The sequence below is a fragment of the Neophocaena asiaeorientalis genome, unplaced genomic scaffold, assembly GCF_003031525.2.
Source record: "Neophocaena asiaeorientalis asiaeorientalis breed wild unplaced genomic scaffold, Neophocaena_asiaeorientalis_V1.1 scaffold906, whole genome shotgun sequence".
In the NCBI taxonomy this organism is placed as follows: domain Eukaryota; kingdom Metazoa; phylum Chordata; class Mammalia; order Artiodactyla; family Phocoenidae; genus Neophocaena; species Neophocaena asiaeorientalis.
The window spans coordinates 525,166-547,591 of record NW_020172272.1 but is presented as its reverse complement, the minus strand read 5'-3'; the positions used below and the strand labels follow the sequence as shown (position 1 = coordinate 547,591).

General features: G+C 40.9%; 1 pseudogene; it reads left to right on the top strand.

Moving 5' to 3' along the window:
- LOC112411984 (sentrin-specific protease 6-like) overlaps positions 1-22,426 on the top strand; it is an 80,193-nt pseudogene that overhangs the window by 13,177 nt on the left and 44,590 nt on the right.

Here is a 22,426-nt window from a genome sequence, read left to right as displayed (position 1 = left end):
TCTGTGTCATAGATGGTGGACAGGATTTCTTTGGAAGTACAACACCAGCTGACAGTCAGGACTGGTCTGAAAATGACTCCAGACCATGTCCACCCTCAGTGAGGAATGTGCTGTGATTGATTAGCCATGTGTGCAATGAGTACAAGAGGGGTGAAGAATATGCACATCATCCCTGACAGCTGTCACTGCTATGGAGCCCTTTGTTATTTGTTATTTCCCTCTGCCTTATAATCAGATGTGATTTCAACCTACACAGCAGAGAAACTTTCTTCATTGTTGCATACCAGAGTGGGCTGGTTTGCTAGTGATATCATTTGCTAATAGTCCTAACACCGTGGACTCTAAAGCAGTGGTCCCCAGCCTTTTTGGCACCAAGGACCAGTTTTGTGGAAGACACATTTTTCCACTGACCAGGGGGTAGGGATGGTTTCAGGATGATTCAAGCGCATTACATTTATTGTGCACTTTATTTCTATTATTATTACATTGTAATACATAATGATATAATTATACAACTCACCATAATGCAGAGTCAGTGGGAGCCCTGAGCTTGTTTTCACTTGCCACTTACTTGATAGGGTTTTGATATGAGTCTGCAGGCAATTGATTTATTATGGTCTCTGTGCAGTCAAACCTCTCTGCCAATGATAATCTGTATTTGCAGCCACTCCCCAGTGCTAGCATCACTGCCTCAGCTCCACCTCAGATCATCAGATATTAAATTCTCATAAGGAGCACACAACCTCGATCCCTCACATGCACAGTTAACGGTAGGTTTCGCACTCCTATGAGAATCTAATGCCACCGTTGATCTGACAGGAGGCGGAGTTCAGGCAGTAATGTGAGCGATGGGGAGTGGCTGTAAATACAGATGAAGCTTCACTTGCTCACCCGTCGCTCACCTCCTGCTGTGCAGCCCGGTTTATAACAGGCCACGGACTGGTACTGGTCCATGGCCCAGGGGTTGGGGACCCCTGCTCTAAAGCACTATGTAATACTACAATATCTTATCTTTCCACACTACCTATGGGACCTCACTCTTCTGACCTTCATGAACAAGAAAAATAATTTAAATTCATATATTTGACATATTGTATAGCAGGTACTGTTAGTTGCCTACCCCACATCCACCCCCACATCCCTCCTTCCTCCTTCTGGAAGCAATTGCAGTGTTGTTCTATTATCCATCCTTCTGCATGGGTCCACAGGATTTGGGGAGGTTGGCAAGACTGCCAACTATAAAGTTGAAGCCTAGCATAATGGTCTTATTCCCCTGCCCAGGGTTGGTTTAAGCTAGGAATGTGAAACAATTTTGAAAAGAGAGGAAGTATCCTGGGCTGGAGGGCATCTGGGAAAGACATTCTCCTTTTTTAAGATTCACAGAAATAGAGGTTCTTTCTCTGCATGTTGTCATGTCGGGATACTATGTCCAGAACTGCTACCACCATCATGCTGAGTCTGGAAGCAAGGTTTAACCACAGAGAAGGAGGAAGCAGACAAATGACAAGGAGACAGAACCAAAGTAGTGACAGCTTATACCTGGAGCTTGCCCCACCACTGGACTTCCTGTTCAGAGAGATAAGAATCCTGGTATTTTTAAAACCCAGTTGAATCCAGTTTAGTGATATTTCACCCTGATATATACATATGCTCATTTCAAACTACAACTATACCTATATATTTGATGGCACAGGTATAAACATTTATCATTAATCAAAATATCTTTGTGTGTGTGTTTGAAGTTTCAAATGTTCTTTCTAACAATTCCACAAAGTAGCTATTTTACAGGAATTATCATCTTCAATAAAAATATAAAGTAACAGGGGCTTCCCTGGTGGCGCAGTGGTTGAGAGTCCGCCTGCCGATGCAGGGGACACGGGTTCGTGCCCCGGTCCGGGAAGATCCCACATGCCGCGGAACGGCTGGGCCCGTGAGCCATGGCCACTGAGCCTGCGCGTCCGGAGCCTGTGCCCCGCAAGGGGAGAGGCCACAACAGTGAGAGGCCCGCGTACCACAAAAAAAAAAAAAAAAAAAAAAAAAATATAAAGTAACAGACACCCAGACAGGACACATTTAGTGGCATTCTGCATTCATTGGTTTCTCTAGGCCACCTGGCCTGGTTCTAAGACTGGCATGGTCGAGCAACACAATTTACTGTTGTTCCATTCAAGAAAAAACAAGTGTATTCTCTGTGCCAGACATCAATCTAAGAATGGGTGATACACTTGAAAGAACCCTGATCTCATGGAACCGAGCTTTAAGCTAAGACCTAAAGATAGGAAGGAGTTAGTTCAGAGAAGTAGAGGGGCTAAGTAGGAATCATCTCAAGGAAGAGGACTCGTATGTTCAGGACCCTCAGGCAGGAAGGAGCTTGGGTTTCTTCAGGAGCAAAGAGGGGCAATCTGCAGAAGCATGGTGCTCATGGGGATGGGGACGTCCTACAAGACAAGGTGACATGGGCAGGAGTGTTAGGAAAAACCTGAAGCCATTAAATAGCTTTAATGAGGTGAGTGATAGGACTGTATTTACACTTATAAGGATTTGGAGGATGGATTAAATAGAGGCAGAAGTGGAAGGGGCAGATGAGATTACCAAAGAGTAGTGAGAAATGGTGGCAGCTTAGACAAACTGATTAATTTGTGTTTCTCTTCCCTAAGTGCTTCTGCCACACAAATCCTTCTGCATAGCAAAGCAGTGTGTATCTCCTATCCTGGTAATAGCACAACCCACGATCTTTTATGGTGTTAGGATCCCACTGCCTTTCAATCCAACGTAGTGGACAAGAGTCACAGAGGAGCATTCCCTGGGGCCTGAAGTGCTCGTCACCTCTGCAAACATTTAGAGTATGTGCTGGGGTCACTAGTTCTGGTGATTTCATTATGAAGACGTGTAAGACAACATAAGGGTGGAAGCTTTGATACTTTGAAAGACCCTGTCATCAGACATAACATGTTGAGCAATAATTAGAAATTAAGTGAAAATACACAAAATGCCTCATTATGTTCTAGATTGTTCATGGAAGATGTTTTCCTCATGCTAATGCATAGACACAGTAGTAAAATCATCAACCTGAAGGAAAGAATACCCACCTCGGGTCTAAACAGTTGAAATTAATACCATGAGATAAGTGTGTCCCCAACATATTGTACCTGTAGTAAAGAAAACAAGAGTCCATCGCGACTGAAGCCTGAAATTAAGAGGAAAGTGCAATAGAAGCATCACTGCGGTACATCAGGTTCCTGTCTCCTGCTTCCAAAATCTGTTGGCGTCACAGGATTCAGTCATTTTGTTCACTGGTGGTGATGACAATAACAGGACTAATAAAAGAAAACATATCTCCTGAACTGGATGATTGGCAAGTTCTCCCACTGGGGAAGAACTGGAGAAGTAGAAGCAGCACTAAATGAAGACAGCTGCAGAGGAGAGCATAGCAGCAGATTGAGGGTTAAACACCATCTGCTTACCAAGGAAAGCGAGAAGGGAATGACCACCTGGATATTTCTATCACCAACATGCCTCTAAAGTGTCATAAAACATCTCAAGGGGGCTTTCCTGGTGGCGTAGTGGTTGAGAGTCCACCTGCCAATGCAGGGGACACGGGTTCGTGCCCCGGTCTGGGAAGATCCCACAGGCCGCGGAGTGGCTGGGCCCACGGGCCATGGCTGCTGAGCCTGCATGTCTGGAGTCTGTACTCCACAATGGGAGAGGCCACAACAGTGAGAGGCTTATATCTTTAAGCTGGAAGTTCCTTTGCAGATGTCATTCTGAACTGTGGGGTGTACCAATAGGAGCACTCTTCTGGCTATTAATTTTTTTGTTGTTGAACTTTTTATTAAAGTACAGCTAGAAGAACCAGAAAATGATCCTGTAGATTTTCTTTAAATACCTCTGGTCTAACTAAATCCAAATGTTGTAATGTCTGAAATTACCAGTAGTATTTCTACAGATGGTACCAGCAGTTTATCAAAGCCTGAGAATAAGCCTGCAAAGAATAAAGAGAGAGTTTGGAATAATTGTAAAGGCATAAATAAGTTCACAATTCTTGGAGAACAATATATTATTTTAATTTTTCAAACTGGCCTTGATCTTCTGGCAAATACTGTAGTTGAAATAATTATTACTAACATTTATATTAGGAACAATGTTTCTAAATTTTCTTTTTAAATTCCCTTTAAAGACACCAATAGCAGGTGTGTGGCCTGTGAAGGGAACATCAAAGGAAGGTGTGTGTGAAAAGAAAACAAAAATGTAAATGTGCCCTTTGAATCTAAAACATAACTTGGAAACAAACCAGAATCCCAGTGTTTTGATGAGGAAGAAACTGAAGAGAGCCTCACCATTTCCACTGGTCCTGGACAAAACCTGACAGTATATCAAGCCCCGCAACCAAGGGAGGCTTCTGCTATTAGTGAGGACCTGCACTGCTTCATCATTTGTTTTAGAAGGTGCAAGAACTTCCTAATGATATTATCATAGATTTTTATTTGAAGTAATTTTCCACTAAGCTTTTAGCAAGTCTTTAGCTTTCTTTCATATTGTATACACAGCTGAGCCTTGAACAAAGTGGGGATAGGGGTACCGACCCCCATGCAGTCAAAAATAACTTTTCAGTCTGCTCTGCACATCACCAGTTCTGCGTCCGAGAATTCAACCACCATGGGTCATGTGACACTGTAGTACATAGATATTGAAAAAAATCCATGTATGGTTTTTCATAACCACCACTCTCTACTACTGTTGTTACTAACATCACCACATGGAAAAACTAAAATTGAGGCCAGTGCTATAACCTTAGTTTAACCCAGTAACCTAATTCTTTATGGAACTCAAGTCTCTATTTATGACTTCACTAAATCTTCAGTGTTCCCTTCACCCCTGCACTCCTCCTCTTCAAGGTGGCATCAAGTGAGGGGGGTGGCATCAAGGCATCAGAGGTTGGGAAAAGGGGTCTGAATCCACAGGTAATCTCTGCAGAGACCAGGTCTGTTCTTCTTGGACTATTCAGGTCAGTATTAGATCACTTTTATCTTTATTTTTTTGGTGGGAGGGATGTCTGCTGGCGCTCATCACCAAAGTCCTTGAACTCACCCCCTGGCCTCCAGTCATGCAGTGTTAGAGCATTGCCACCTCTGCACCCCCCAGTGCCCACCCTCCCCACACCTCCACGCAGACGCTTCCACAGCCCTTTAAGAACCAGCTCGTTGAAACTGGTATATTGAACAAACCCAGTGTGATGAAAACACATTTTTTATCCCCCTTCCTTTAAACATTTTTTAGATTAAGAAACTATTTTTCGCCTCCACTTGACTCTTTCACACTTATAAGCAATCTTTAAGTCCTAACAACTCACAGAACAGTCTAATTTGGTATATTAATCTGTTATATGTAATAATCAACTCTCAAAGCCTGAATTTATCTGGAATCTCATCTCCTTCCTCTTGTGGGGGCCTGAGCTGGCCACTTGCAGTGGGGAAGGAGAGGCAGAATCCTCTTTCTGTGTTTCATCCTCCTCCTTTTCTTCTACCAGTTTAGTAAGCAAGATTTTGAATTCTCCCAGGCTGGGCCCAGAAGGTTAAAGGATTAAGGTAAAGGGCACAGACAGTGGCAGGCACCATGGTTATCTGGTCAGGGGGCCTTCTGGGCAAGGCGTTTAACTTGGACACATTCTCACGTGGGGTCTCCTGGGCTCCTTGGAGGTGGCCTTCACTGAGAACCACATGGACCACTGCCCTTCCTGCATCCGTAACTTTTACAGCAGCTCACTCAATATGGACTCTTGCTATTAAAAGACCCTCCATCTTCCCAACTCTGGGCAAGATCTCCTTCCCACATGGACCACCATGTACCCTCACACACCCTCTGTCCTCTAGGAGTGTCACCCAGTCCTCACACTGCCCCTGTATCTGCTGTCACCCACAGGCAGGTTCTCTGCTGCCCAAAGGGAGGAAATGCATTTCAAACTCTGAGTAGTTCCACTGAAGCCACCTCCCAAACTCAGCGTGGAATGAAGGAGAAACACCCTCCTGCCCCCCACCCCCCATACACACCACTTTCCCCTTCTCACTATTCTCCCTGTGTCGACTTTCTCTGCCTTTTGTAGTCTTGACCCCTAGATGAGAGGTGAGGGGTCAAATAGTGAGGTGAAAATTTTGGTATTTTCCATTTCTTTTGTAAATTCAATATATGGTAGTCTAGTACCTTACTTTGGAATTTCACATAGTGTGAGTCCCCAAACTTGAATTTTACCTTCCTGTTACCTAACAGTTCTTCTCTGACTCATGCATCTCACAGCTGCTGTGTTGATCTGAAGCACTGACAGGAAGGCTGGTTTTCCCTTATTCCTGCAGTGTCCCTAATACATTCGGAGAAGCAGCCATGCATTTCAACGACCCCGGGCTGCTTCCCACAACTATCTGCTTGCTCCAAAGTAGCAGCTCCTCCACATGGAAAGGTAAAGGGGGGAAAGAATTAGACACCCTGTTGACTGACTTTCTCATCTCCCTCTGACCACCTGCCCTCCATCCACTAGGACCAGAAAGGGTAGGCTTTTCTCTAGTTCTCCTGGGGGGTCCATCTCCTCACACCCTCTCATGAAGTCTGCCAGGCTCTTGTCACCTGGGAACAAAGTCCTCTATTACATGTATTGATACTGTAATTGCCTGAAATTCTGCCCTTCTAAAAACATGAAGTTGATATTCTTTTTTCCCTTTCTAATTGCTAACTGGGAAATCTATAGACCACCTTTATATTTAAATCCAAATATGGCATATTATCAGAATCACTTGGGGAGGGTTTAAAACTACTGATTCCTGCCCTCCTAACCACCCTAGTACATGACTGAGTCAGAATTCCTGAGGATGGGCTGGGATCTTGTTCCCTACCCACTATGCTTGACAACCACTTTCTTTTAACCATTAAAATAGAAAAACCTCAGCTTCCCTGGTGGCACAGTGGTTGAGAGTCCACCTGCCGATGCAGGGGACACGGGTTCATGCCCCGGTCCGGGAATATCCCACATGCCGCAGAGCGGCTAGGCCCATGAGCCATGTCCGCTCAGCCTGAGCGTCCAGAGCCTGTGCTCCGCAACAGGAGAGGCCACAACAGTGAGAGGCCCGTGTACCGCAAAAAAAAAAAAAAAAAAAAAAAAAAAAAAAATAGAAAAGCCTCTACAGAGACTATAAACTACTCTACAGAGAAATCTTAGGTATATAAGAATCTTTTAATCTTAATTTCCTCCATATTCCCAGCAATTTCCAAAATATGAAGATTCATGGACATTTCTAAAGTTTTGCTACTGATCAATAGTCAATATAAACCTATTAATTAAGCTTTCATTTCTGGAAAATCAAACACATGCTCCTGTTGTAAAGTAGTTCACCCAGTAGTTTCATAGCAATAATTGATTTGGGGGGAAAACTTTTTGTTGCCTTACCTTCATCTGTGGGAAAGTCATAGAAAGTGCAAATAGATTTTGATACAAAATTTTGAAAATGCTGAAGGAACAAGAGCTGAATAAGACTTTGACCAGAAAAAAAAAAAAAAAAGACATGATTCTCACACTGCAAGAGAATTCAAAATCTGCTTGATGTCCCAGGGATATATAATATGTGAGAATGGAATACAGCCAACATTTTAATACCTTAGCCTCACAACATAAGTCAGAAAGAATAGAATGCTATTATCAAAAAGCTTTTGAGTATGAGATAGTCTTCATTGTACCTATTCCAAATCCACTTGCTGATTTTACACAATGACACAAAAAGAGCCTTAGGATAATTTAACAGACTTCTAGCTTAACAGGCTTCCCTGGTGGCACAGTGGTTAAGAATCTGCCTGCCTAATGCAGGGAACATGGGTTCAAGGCCTGGTCAGGGAAGATCCCACATGCCACGGAGCAACTAAGCCTGCGAACCACAACTACTGAGCCTGCATGTCTCAACTGCTGTAGCCCACATGCCTAGAGCCCATGCTCCGTAACAAGAGAAGCCACTGCAATGAGATGCCCATGCGCCGCAACGAAGAGTAGCCCCCGCTTGCCACAGCTAGAGAAAGCCTGTGTGGAGAAACAAAAACCCAACACAGCCAAAAATAAATAAATAAATTATATTTTTAAAAAAATGCTAGCCTCTTTTGTACAAATAAACTTGAATAGTTCATATACATCTCAAAAATTCTAAATCATAATCTGAAGATAGTTTTAAATCAATTGCTCCTGCAAATAACACAGAGGGTGGGTGATTTTGGTGTCTCTATAACATACAGCCACTGCTTCTATTATGTCTTATGGTTCAAAAATTAGAAGGCAAGAACAAAATACTTAGAGGAAAAGAGACAGAAAATAGACTGTCTCCTATTTATCCCTGGATTAGGGGAAGCCATTTCTATCTTTCCTAGAGTTAAACATATAATACCCTAAGATTTTAAGAAAATGCTTAAAAGAAGTGAATTCTAAGAGTGATTTCCAAATTTACATAAGAAATAAGTCTTCTGAGCAATCTAAAATCAAGGAGAAATAATCAGAAGTTTTTTTTCAGATGTTCTCTCTCAAAAATAACATCCTTAATCTCTTTTATGCCCATTTTTCTTGAACCCGTCTTCTAAGATCAGTTACGATAGTAAATGTTTCAGCTCTCCAACAGTCTCAGAGCATTCGTTGCTGCATACTCATTAGAACCATTTTACTGCTCACAAGCTGGGTTCTGGACACGTTATATCCACAAGAGACTCACAGCATTTCTCATAGATGTTACTATGTGTTAACGGGCTTATACTCTACCTCAGCAAATGCATGTTTGAGCTAACCTATACTTTAAGCAGATTAATTAGAACTTAGTTGCTGGACTTATCTTCCCTAAAATGTTGTCCATAGTGGAATTCATAGAGTAGCAGAGTTAAATGAGGTGATTCTGAATAGTTATCATGAGTCGTAGCTACCTTATTGAGGACCTACTGGGATTTGACTATGATGCTCATCTTTGCTCTATGTTAATTATCATAAAATAAAATAAGACTCATCTTAAGTGGAAAGACAGCTTTTTAGGTTATCAATTCTATTACATTATCACAAGTAGTGATCTCCAAGATGGTGACCCCCTCACCCACTTCAGGAGGTACACAAGTCAATCCATAGGAGTTGAGAAGAAATACTAAAATCTCTATTTATTTTTTCATATAAAAGAAAATTAAGTTTTACCAATTGTCTAACACCTAGTATTCAGATGAACACTCACACTCATCCACCCATGTATCAGAATATCACCATTACTTATAGAATACGGGGTATCTTGAGGGCAGAGAGTTGTCCCCCAATGTAGACGGGTTGAAAGTTGTGCCTCACATGTTTGTTGGCTTGTAATGCAGCAGATGAAGTAGACTTGAAGTGTGACTATTTAGATTTATGGATTTTTTTTCTAGTTTTAGCTAAATAACTCTTGTAACTTGACAAGTAGTTTAAAAATACTCCTGCAGAGACAACAGATCAAATGCGGTACCAATAATGTAAACATAAGTGAACAGTAAAAGGCAGAGCTGCCAATTCTCCTCCTCCTTACATGAAATTTTCCTTATAAAGTGAAAACAATCATAATCTGGCCACCAAAAATAAATTAAGTTCATCAAAAAGATCATATGAAATGCGGGTATATACATTTACTAAGGTTAACTATTACCCTTGTCTTAACACTATGTAGTGCCATAAGCTATTAACAAATGATACTATCATTGATTGGCAAGATATTTAAAATAATTTATTCTTCTTAGCTTACTTTTTAAATTTATTTCTTTGTGTGTTTTTTAATGCACATAATACATTAGTATAATGATAAATGTATTTAATATGTAAGCAAATAAATCTATATAAAGATACTTGAGGAGTGCACACTAAAAATATTTTACCAATGGATTCATTATTTAAATATTTTATAGATCTTTGACCTACAAAAATGGCAGAAAGTAGAGATATATTAGAAAATATCAAGTAACCACAAATAAGGTATACATACTGTTGGGATGTGTTTTCTTATTTTCATGTTTATTCTGAATACAAGTGTGCTTGATGTTTTGGGAATACACACAAAGCAAAAAATAATAATAAATCCCACACTGAAGATATGACTTAGAGCTTAAAAGTTCTAAATATCCCTTTTATCTTCCCTTCTTTAACACGTTTCTTCACTGCCCAATTCAGATCGAATAAGGAATTGCTCTTGAGATCTAAGAAAAACAGCAACTTGAGGTGCAATACAATTAGTTTCTCCTGTCTGTTTCTGGTTTAAAGGAAGCCAGAGTTATTTAATACCATATTAAAACAAGCCCTGAAGAACTAAGGAAGCATTAGCAGGAAAATACCTCTGTGCTAGTTTCACTGGCCATGCTTGAAATTATGGCCCTGCCCATATTGCGGGAGGTGGGTAGGTGAAGGAGTTTTCACTAATATTAGCACTTCCGAGGAAGATTGAGCTAATGGTTGCTATCACTTGTGAGCAGAAGAAAGAAAAGAACTTCACCTGTGTTTAAGTTAAACAAGATGATATGACAAAAAGACCAAATACTGACTCTAGAAATAGCAAAAAAAATTCCTTGTGATTATAATGAAATCCAAAAACAAGACACTTGTGAGCTGCTTACCCCATCTCATCCTTTTAGAGAGGTTTAAATATTCTCAGTGAGTTGACCTTTTCACTTTACTATGAGTTTCCCTAAAGGTATATCTTTAGTAGAAATAATTTGATTGAGGGTTCACACTCAAAAACCTAAGAGAACTTCCCTTGCATATGAAAGCTATCTTTGCTTGTCTCCTCCAATTTTAAAAGGTATTTTAAAAACGTTCCAGGGATCGGACTTTATGTGCAACGTGTCACGAGAGAGTGAATATTTATTATCAAACTGCTCTTCTAAAATGTATCATAAAATCAGGATTATAGTAATGTTCTTCAGACCATTAGCTACCATAATTCTCTAGTCCTTTTCTTAGCTGTTTTATTAATAGTGTACAGTCCTCATTACTACTAACTGTTACTTGTTAAATACAGGCTCATCCACCATAAGCCAGATTCTCCTCCGGTTGCCTGTTTTACAAGATATGTATAAATAGCCTCAAAATCCATCTGTCTGGGATTCTTGAGGGCCCTCCCTCCCACAAATAGGGGGAAGGGGCTCAATGACCTCTTCTGGACTTTTCCATTACTAGAATTTAGTAAACCTCAAAACAGCCTGGAATTATCATCCATCTGGGGATTTTTTTAATTAATTAATCTCCTCATAATGTGCTGTGCAGAAGAAAAAAAGGAAATTGACATTCAGAAGGAGCGGAGGAAGAGCAGAAGAGGAAAACCCAGAAAAGAGAAGTCCTTTCCTTCTTCCATTTACTACTCTGATGTCAGTATCACCTTATAAAGTTCACTTAGTGAAACTGACAGCCGTGGGTATATTTTGCTTTCAGGCTCTGTCATGTGCTACCAGGAGTGATGGAGACACCTTCCAGAGGTCTCTGACCGTCCCTGAGGACATCTTCCCACTTCCTCACTGCAGCCCAGAGGGGAAGGCACGTGGTAGTTCACCTGAACCAGACTGCCTCTGTGACGAGAACTGACAGCAGGAGAACGAAGCCATTCTGCAGAGTAGATGGCAAGTCATCAAAGGGAAGACAGCAGGAGCTTCAAGGACTCAGGGGACACAATCTGAAACAAAGTGACATTGATATCAACATCTAGGGAATGAGAGAGGCAGATAAACTTCTCAGGCAAGTAAAAAGAGATGGGATGACCCAGTTTAAGCAAAAAGTGATTTGCTAATCACAAAGCAAAGAAGAACTCCATGGGCTTTCTCTCCTCATACACAGCAGGTAGGGTCATTATGCAGAGAGAGCAGTGGGCAGGAAAGGAGATTGGCTCAAATGTGACTGTGCTCAGACCATGGAGGGCTTCTTCAGAGCAAGAGCTCATCCCAAAGAAAAACTGGCAGCCAGTGCCACCTGCAGAAGAAAGATATATCTTCTGCGGGCACCAACTCTCCACAGCTGACAGGCTGATATATTCTGCTGAATAAATTGAAAAACGTTCAAGTGGCCTAAAAAAGGTAGTCTGAAGTAGAAGGCACTGCAGGAATCCAATCAAGCTCAGAATGTCAGGAGCCTGTGGCAGCATCCACACTGGGAGAAAATGCTCCCAAACTCTGAGTTAAGTGCAAATGAGAAAATATCTTGGTGGGTTTTGTTTCTTTGTGTGAGTATGTTTGGGATTTTTTTTCCCGGTGCTTGTATGTTGTGATTTTTTGAAAGACACAAAAGTGCAAAGAATTATTATCATATATGGAGAAAAGCAGGAAGAGAACATACTTTTCCTGTAACACACAGCAAGTGCATGACTTTCTCCTCGAGTTTTTTCTTCAGGTTTTAATCCCAACTGTCGCTGACTGTCCCTCTCCGGGCCCTGCCTCCTGTGTGAATCTCTCCCGAATGAATCCAGCCCTCACCGACCTCTCCTCTTTCAAGTGATGATTTTCTTATTGCTTGAATTCAATGTGGAGCTTAATTAAATACTGTCTTACCAGGCTTCCCTGGTGGCGCAGTGGTTGAGAGTCTGCCTGCCGATGCAGGGGACACAGGTTCGTGCTGCGGTCCGGGAAGATCCCACATGCCGCGGAGCGGCTGGGCCCATGAGCCAAGGCTGCTGAGCCTGTGCGTCCGGAGCCTGTGCTCTGCAACGGGAGAGGCCACAACAGAGAGAGGCCCGCGTACCAAAAAAATAATAATAATACTGTCTTACCTTCTAATTGCTCCCTGTGGGTAAATTTCACCTTCCAAACAAGACTACAAGACTCTTGAGAGCAGGGATTAGGCCCAACACACACTCTATTCTCCTCAGCCGGGCTGAAGATGCATGCAGGGCATCTGTCGTCTGATTTGACGAGTGTGAGGGAGGCCTCCTTATGCCAACATATCTCCCTCCCCTGTGTTTATTTTCTTTATTTTTTTAACATCTTTATTGGAGTATAATTGCTTTACACTTGTGTGTTAGTTTCTGCTGTACAACAAAGTGAATCAGCTATATAAATACATATGTCACCATATCCCCTCCCTCTTCCTCATTGTGGTTTTGATTTACATTTCTCTAATGATTAGTGATGTTGAGCATCCTTTCATGTGTTTGTTGGCAATCTGTATATCTTCTTTGGAGAAATGTCTATTTAGGTCTTCCACCCATTTTTGGATTGGGCTGTTTGGTTTTTCCTTATATTGAGCTGCATGAGCTGCTTGTATATTTTGGAGATTAATCCTTTGACAGTTGCTCCATTTGCAAATATTTTTTCCCATTCTGAGGGTTGTCTTTTTGTCTTGTTTATGGTTTCCTTTGCGGAGCAAAAGCTTTCAGGTTTCATTAAGTCACATTTGTTTAATTTTGTTTTTATTTCCATTACTCTAGGATGTAGGTCAAAAAGGATCTTGCTGTGATTTATGTCATAAAGTGTTCTGCCTTTTGTTTTCCTCTAAGAGTTTTATAGTGTCTGGCCTTACATTTAGGTCTTTAATCCATTTTGAGCTTATATTTTTGTATGGTGTTAAGAAGTGTTCTAATTTCATTCTTTTTCATGGCTGTCCAGTTTTTCCAGCACCACTTATTGAAGAGGCTATCTTTTCTCCATTTTATATTCTTGCCTCCAAAGATGATACAAACAGATGGAGAGATATACCATGTCCTTGGATTGGAAGAATCAACATTGTGAAAATGACTATACTACCCAAAGCAATCTACAGATTCAGTGCAATCCCTATCAAACTACCAATGGCATTTTTAACAGAACTAGAACAAAAAATTTTACAATTTGTATGGAAACACAAAAGATCCTGAATAGCCAAAGCAATCTTGAGAAAGAAAAATGGAGCTGGAGGAATCAGGCTCCCTAACTTCAGACTATACTACAAAGCTACTGTAATCAAGGGAGTATGGTACTGGCACAAAAACAGAAATATAGATTAATGGAACAGGATAGAAAGCCCAGAGATAAACCCACACACATACGTTCACCTTATTGCTTATTTTCTTTAAATCAAAGAATTCATTCATCTGTGTTAAGAAATCGGCCCAGTCACAGTAGTAACTTTTCCCAGAATGATTTATACATTAAGACATTCTGTAGTGATATGCCAAGGTCATACTTGGGATCCCAAAGACCTGTTTTTTTGTTTTGGTTTTTTGGGTTTTTTTGCAGTACGCGGGCCTCTCACTGTTGTGGCCTCTCCCATTGCGGAGCACAGGCTCCGGACGTGCAGGCACAGTGGCCATGGTTCACGGGCCCAGCCACTCCACGGCATATGGGACCCTCCCAGATTGGGGCACGAACCTGCATCCCCTGCATTGGCAGGCGGATTCTCAACCACTGTGCCACCGGGGAAGCCCCGAAAGACCTGGTTTGACTCTGGACTCCATCATTTCCTGATGATGTGACCTTGGCATGTTATTTATGTCAATGAAAATAATCAATAAGCAATCTATAACAGTAATAAAAAAGAGTTTTATCTGAGCCAAACTGAGTACTGTAGTCTGGAAGACAGCCTCTCAGATTACTCTGAGGAACTGCTCTGGAAAAGCATGGTTTTCAGCACAGTTTTATGTCTTGTTAGAACAAAGAACATCAAACAAGTCAGGGATACATTTCTTCAAGATTTCAGAAACCAGATCAGCAAGTACACAGCAAGTCAGTATGGCCCTGGCACCTTGGAAAGGAGTCTTGTCATCAAAGGAGGACCAACATTGGCATCCCAGGAAGGGAGGCATTTGATCTTTATTTTTAACATGGACATTCTTTACTTCTTGTCAAGGAGCCCTTTTCTTCAATAATTAAAGCAGAGACTTCCCTGGTGGTGCAGTGGTTAAGAATCTGCCTGCCAATGCAGGGGACGTGGGTTCAAGCCCTGGTGCAGGAAGATCCCACATACCTCAAGGCAACTAAGCCCATGCGCCACCACTACTGAGCCTGCACTCTAGAGCCCACAAGCCACAACTACTGAGCCCATGTGCCACAACTACTGAAGCCCATGCACCTAGAGCCTGTGGTCTGCAACAAGAGAAGCCACTGCAATGAGAAGCCCACGCACCACAACAAAGAGTAGCCCCTGCTCGCCACAACTAGAGAAATCCAGAACACAGCAATGAAGACCCAACCCAGCCAAAAATAATTAAATAGATAGATAGATAAATAAATAAATAATAATTAAAGCAGATATCCAATGTATTCCTTATAGGTCACAAACCGGCTGTTCTAGTTAGCAAAAAATTCAAGTTAACTCATGTATAACCCAGAATGACTTCCCCATACCTCAATATGTGAACATTTCTTTTATCTTTTGCATCTCCATGCAGTTTGCTTATCTATAAAATGGAGAAATAACATTCTACTCATAATTGTGTGACCACTGAGAGAAAAATACATGTAATATTTAGCCCATAGTAAAGATTTAGTAAGCATTAGCTTTGTTAACAATAATAATAAAAGTAAGTACTGAGAGAAAAACTGTGAAAGGTCTGAGATATGATCCTACTTGCAAGCTGACAGGTGAGCCTGTGGTAGTTTCATAGATGCTAGCAGAGGCCAGGAGACCACTGAGTTGGAGACAATGGACCTTGCTACTTAAAGGACAGCAGGCAGCCTGAGCTTTCTACTTACGTCAGTTCCAGTCACTCCCTAATTTCCTTTAGGCTTGGGTCATAATCAAGAAACTCAGGTGAGATTTTGATTGACATATATACACTAATATGTACAAAATAGACAACTAATAAGAACTTGCTGTATAAAAAATAAATTAAATTTAAAAAGAAACTCGGAGCCTCGGAAACCCAAATCTTTTATAAGCTGCAAGCAAGCCTGCCTGACTTTGTACTGGAGGGTAACATTGTCCTCATCATTCTCAGCAGTGATCAGGCCTGCCCTCTGCTCCGGAGGGGGCAACTCTACCTTCCAAGGCTGTCTTCTGTGCAAATATTCTTTACAGAAATAGTCCAGGAAGAAGGCTGTCAGCACTGATGCTCTCAATGTGTGCAGGAGACAGCAACCCATGGGGAACGGCCTCCCAATGAAACCCAGCCTCTGTGAGCAAGGACCTTACCATCTGTGGGAAAAGATGGAGAAGTGAATTTAAATTAGAAGGATAGGGAAATAAGTACTATTCAAAAAAACCCATTGCATATAATAAATGCTCACAATATACAAAACACCATATAGCTGTAAAGAAGAGTGAAGCCATGTGTTTACTGATATGGAAAATGTTTATGAAACATTGTTTGTTGAAAAAAGTAGGTCTAAAAAATAAGTATAATATACTCTCACTAATATTTATAGGTAAATCATTTACATGGGATATTGTAAATAGTAAATGTTTTATTTATATAAAATATTAAAATTATAATGTAATATTTATAAATATTGTCCTGGAATGATATAAAGTTGGTCATGCCCTTGACTTAAGAGCTGTTCATAAGAAGTTATCTAAAAATGATGAGGAATCCAGGCAGGCTTCCTAGAGGAGGTAATGATGGAGTAGAATTTTGATTAGATGCAAAAAGTAAGAAGAGAATTCAGAAAAGACAGACATGAACACTAAACTTGGAATAGCATGATATATTCATAAAATGTTGTAAAGTATCCAGAAACCTGCACAAGGTTTGATGTGACAGGTATAAAAGATGAATGTGAAAAAATAGTAGAAGGTGGGGCTAAAAAGTTAAACATGGGTCAGTTAAAAATAGCAGCCAATTATGTGCAATAAAGATCAGGAGGTCAACAGACCTTTCCTCTTTCAGTTCTGCTAGGAGCAGTGTCCAGGTTCGGTGCCATGTGTGTGCTGCTGCTTGCTGAAAAGGTGTTTGAACTGAGACTCTGCCCAGCCCTGAGTCAAATTCCTTTATCCAACTGGTACAGGACACCTCCACTCGGACCAGCCCTGACACATGAGACCTGTCACTGAAGTCCGAAATGACACACAGCATCCCTTCTTCCCCCACATCCCTACCCTCTTTGTATGTTATTGTCTTGGGACTGGCACTGCCACGCTCTGTATCCCGAACCAAAACCCAGGAGTCCTTGAAGAATTCTTCCTCCAGTATCCTCACCGCCCCCCACCACACTACAGTCAGACATATTTTCTCACCTCTATATCCACAACGACTATCTTAGCTCAGCTTCTGGTCAGGCTGCTCTGGATGCTTGCAGTAGCCTCTGTCGAGGTCTCTCGTCTATCTGTCACACTGCCACCACTAATCTGATCATGTCTCTCTCTTAAAAAATCCCTTATGTTTCACCAACACCTACAAGGTAAAGTTCACCTTCTTTCTCGTGGCGTATGTGCTCTTTTGTAATCTGGCCATTCTACTCTCCAGCCGCACCCTGGCTGCCACCCTTCAAGCCTCCACAGTCCTGGCATCCATTCCAAACCAGGGTAGCTCCTTGGAATATACTGTGTTCTTCCATCCTTCTTGCCTCCTCACAGGCTACAGCTTCTGCCCAGAAAGTCCTCTCTTCCCTAGCCATTTGGGAAGCTATTCTTCACCTTCCAAGACCCAGATGAAGCACTAACCCCTCAGGAAGCCTCCCCTCGGCACTTAAGGCTTCTTCCTGGGTGAGTACCTCCTGTGGGATGAAGCTCAGCCCAGATATGTTAGAAATGCAGCGACTGACACTCTGCTTTTATTATTTGTTTGTATCTCTCTTTGATATAAATCTTCACTAGCTTGTGCAACCCTGGAAGGCAGGGGCAATATCTTATTCTTCACTTTTTAGTGCTCACCACATAATGGACACTTTATAAATGTTGGGTAAACGACTAGCTGGCTGGATAAATGGATAGATGGATGGTTTTGAGATATTTGCTTGTATTAACACAACTCAAACTGTTAAATTTTCCAACAAAAGAGACCATCTAAAAGGAAACACATTTTATTAATCCTAGTTCATTTTGTGCTTTAATCTCTTCTTTTTAAACATACATACACACACACACACACACACACACACATACACACACACACACAAAATTGCCTTAAAGGAAAAATCTTATTATAGGAAATATGCTAAGCATTCACCAAAGCCATTAATCCATAAAGATTTAAAGAGCATTGAGCTAATGATAGTTCAATTTATTGAGTGTTTACTATGATCCTATGTACCTTGTATTACACACAAAGTCCTCTGACGCAGTATTACTCCCATCTTACGGGTGAGCATGTAAGGACACATGATTCGGAGAAGGTCAAACTGGGGTCTGAAACCCTGAATCCTTGACCTGAAAGAGATGCTTTTATCCACCGCTAGAATCAAATCATCAAAATTTACCGTGGGCAAAACACCAATATGGAACGTGACTTTTTCTTTAATAATTATGGGAACAGTATCAGCATTTTCTTAGACATGTTAGAGATAGGATTTACTCAAGAGCTCCACCATGAGCACAGCAGGAAAGCACTAGCAGACTGGTCAATATGAAAATTCATTTTCATACTACACAGTTTACACTGCCCCAGTTTTGGGTTTTTTTTTTTTAAGACAAGTTTGACAACAATAATCTGTAATTATTTCTGCAATGAATATGAATAAGACAGCAATGTTTCAGTTTCAGGCCATGTTCTTTAAATTGTTTTCAAGCAACCCAAAAACCCTCATAGCAGGTTAGAGAATGACTTCTCAGTAAATATTGTCATAACTGTTTCTAGTTTTAGGAAATAATTTCATTTTTTTTAATTTCCAAAAGAGTTCACATTTTTTTTAATTTTTTAATTTTATTTTTTTATACAGCAGGTTCTTATTAGTCATCCATTTTATACACATCAGTGTATACATGTCAATCCCAATCTCCCAATTGGTCACACCACTACCCCCAACCCCTGGCCTTTCCCCACTTGTTGTCCATATGTTTGTTCGCTACATCTGTGTCTCAATTTCTGTCCTGCCAACCAGTTCATCTGCACCATTTTTCTAGGTTCCACATATATGCACTAATATACAATAATTGTTTTTATCTTTCTGACTTACTTCACTGTATATTACAGTCTCTAGATCCATCCACGTCTCAACAAATGACCCAATTTCGTTCCCTTTTATGGCTGAGTAATATTCCATTGTATATATGTATCACATCTTCTTTATCCAGTCATCTGTAACTGGGCATGTAGGTTGTTCCCATAACCTGGCTATTGTAAATAGTGCCACAATGAACAGTGGGGTGCATGTGTCTTTTTGAATTATTGTTTTCTCTGGGTATATGCCCAGTAGTGGGATTGCTGGATCATATGGTAATTCTAATTTCAGTTTTTTAAGGAACCTCCTTACTGTTCTCCACAGTGGCTCTATCAATTTACATTCCTACCAACAGTGCAAGAGGGTTCCCTTTTCTCCACACCCTCTCCAGCTTTTGTTGTTTATAGATTTTCTGATGATGCCCATTCTAACTGGTGTGAGATGATACCTCATGGTAGTTCTGATTTGTATTTCTCTAATAATTAGTGATGTTGAGCAGCTTTTCATGTGCTTCTTGGCCATCTGTACGTCTTCTTTGGAGAAATGTCTATTTAGGTCTTCTGCCCATTTTTGGATTGGGTGTTCGTTTTTTTAATATTGAGCTGCATAAGCTGTTTATATATTTTCTAGATCAATCCTTTGTCCATTGATGCATTTGCAAATATTTTCTCCCATTCTGAGGGTTGTCTTTTCATTTTGTTTATGGTTTCCTTTGCTGTGCAAAAGCTTTGAAGTTTCATTAGGTTCCATTTGTTTATTTTTGTTTTTATTTCCATTAATCTAGGACGTGGATCAAAAAAGATCTTGCTGTGGGGCTTCCCTGGTGGCGCAGTGGTTGAGAGTCTGCCTGCTGATGCAGGGGACACGGGTTCGTGACCCAGTCCGGGAAGATCCCACATGCCGCGGAGCGGCTGGGCCCGTGAGCCATGGCTGCTGAGCCTGCGTGTCCGCAGCCTGTGCTCCGTAACGGGAGAGGCCACAACAGTGAGAGGCCCACATACCGCAAAAAAAAAAAAAAGATCTTGCTGTGATTTATGTCAAAGAGTGTTCTTCCTATGTTTTCCTCCAAGAGTTTTACAGTGTCTGCTCTTACATTTAGGTATCTAATCGATTTTGAGTTTATTTTTGTGTATGGTGTTAGGGAGTGTTCTAATTTCATTCTTTTATATGTAGCTGCCCAGTTTTCCCAACACAACTTATTGAAGAGACTGTCTTTTCTCCATTGTATATCCTTGCCTCCTTTATCATAGACTAGTTGACCATAGGTGCGTGGTTTTATCTCTGGGCTTTCTATCTTGTTCCATTGATCTATGTTTCTGTTTTTGTGCCAGTACCATATTGTCTTAATGAATGTAGCTTTGTAGTATAGACTGAAGTCAGAGAGTCTGATTGCTCCAGCTCTGTTTTTTTCCCTCAAGACTGCTTTAGCTATTCGGGGTCTATTGTGCCTCCATATAATTTTTAAGATTTTTTGTTCTAGTTCTGTAAAAAATACCATTGGTAATTTTTTTTTTTTTTTTTTTTTGCGGTACGCGGGCCTCTCACTGTTGTGGCCTCTCCTGTTGCAGAGCACAGGCTCCGGATGCGCAGGCTCAGTGGCCATAGCTCACAGGCCCAGCTGCTCCACGGCATGTGGGATCCTCCTGGACCAGGGCACAAACCCGTGTCCCCTGCATCGGCAGGCAGACTCTCAACCACTGCGCCACCAGGGAAGCCCTCCATTGGTAATTTGATAGGGATTGTATTGACTCTGTAGATGGCTTTGGGTAGTAGAGTCATTTTCACAGTATTGATTCTTCCAATCCAAGAACATGGTATATCTCTCCATCTGTCAATATCATCTTTAATTTCTTTCATCAGTGACCTATAGTTTTCTGCATGCAGGTCTTTTGTCTCCCTAGTTAGGTTTATTCCTAGGTGTTTTATTCTTTTTGTTGCAGTGGTAAATGGGAGTGTTTCCTTAATTTCTCTTTCAGATTTTTCATCATTAATATATAGGAATGCAGGAGATTTCTGTGCATTAATTTTGTATCCTGCAACTTTACCAAATTCATTGATTAGCTCTAGTAGTTTTCTGGTGACATCTTTAGTGAACAGTGGGGTGCATGTGTCTTTTTGAATTATTGTTTTCTCTGGGTATATGCCCAGTAGTGGGATTGCTGGATCATATGGTAATTCTAATTTCAGTTTTTTAAGGAACCTCCTTACTGTTCTCCACAGTGGCTCTATCAATTTACATTCCTACCAACAGTGCAAGAGGGTTCCCTTTTCTCCACACCCTCTCCAGCTTTTGTTGTTTATAGATTTTCTGATGATGCCCATTCTAACTGGTGTGAGATGATACCTCATGGTAGTTCTGATTTGTATTTCTCTAATAATTAGTGATGTTGAGCAGCTTTTCATGTGCTTCTTGGCCATCTGTACGTCTTCTTTGGAGAAATGTCTATTTAGGTCTTCTGCCCATTTTTGGATTGGGTGTTCGTTTTTTTAATATTGAGCTGCATAAGCTGTTTATATATTTTCTAGATCAATCCTTTGTCCATTGATGCATTTGCAAATATTTTCTCCCATTCTGAGGGTTGTCTTTTCATTTTGTTTATGGTTTCCTTTGCTGTGCAAAAGCTTTGAAGTTTCATTAGGTTCCATTTGTTTATTTTTGTTTTTATTTCCATTAATCTAGGACGTGGATCAAAAAAGATCTTGCTGTGGGGCTTCCCTGGTGGCGCAGTGGTTGAGAGTCTGCCTGCTGATGCAGGGGACACGGGTTCGTGACCCAGTCCGGGAAGATCCCACATGCCGCGGAGCGGCTTTTTATGGTTTCCTTTGCTGTGCAAAAGCTTTTAAGTTTCATTAGGTCTCATTTGTTTATTTTTGTTTTTATTTCCATTACTCTAGGAGGTAGATCAAAATAGATCTTGCTATGATTTATGTCAAAGAGTGTTCTTCCTATGTTTTCCTCCAAGAGTTTTACAGTGTCTGCTCTTACATTTAGGTATCTAATCGATTTTGAGTTTATTTTTGTGTATGGTGTTAGGGAGTGTTCTAATTTCATTCTTTTATATGTAGCTGCCCAGTTTTCCCAACACAACTTATTGAAGAGACTGCCTTTTCACCCTTTTATATCCTTGCCTCCTTTATCATAGACTAGTTGACCATAGGTGCGTGGTTTTATCTCTGGGCTTTCTATCTTGTTCCATTGATCTATGTTTCTGTTTTTGTGCCAGTACCATATTGTCTTAATGAATGTAGCTTTGTAGTATAGACTGAAGTCAGAGAGTCTGATTGCTCCAGCTCTGTTTTTTTCCCTCAAGACTGCTTTAGCTATTCGGGGTCTATTGTGCCTCCATATAATTTTTAAGATTTTTTGTTCTAGTTCTGTAAAAAATACCATTGGTAATTTTTTTTTTTTTTTTTTTTTTGC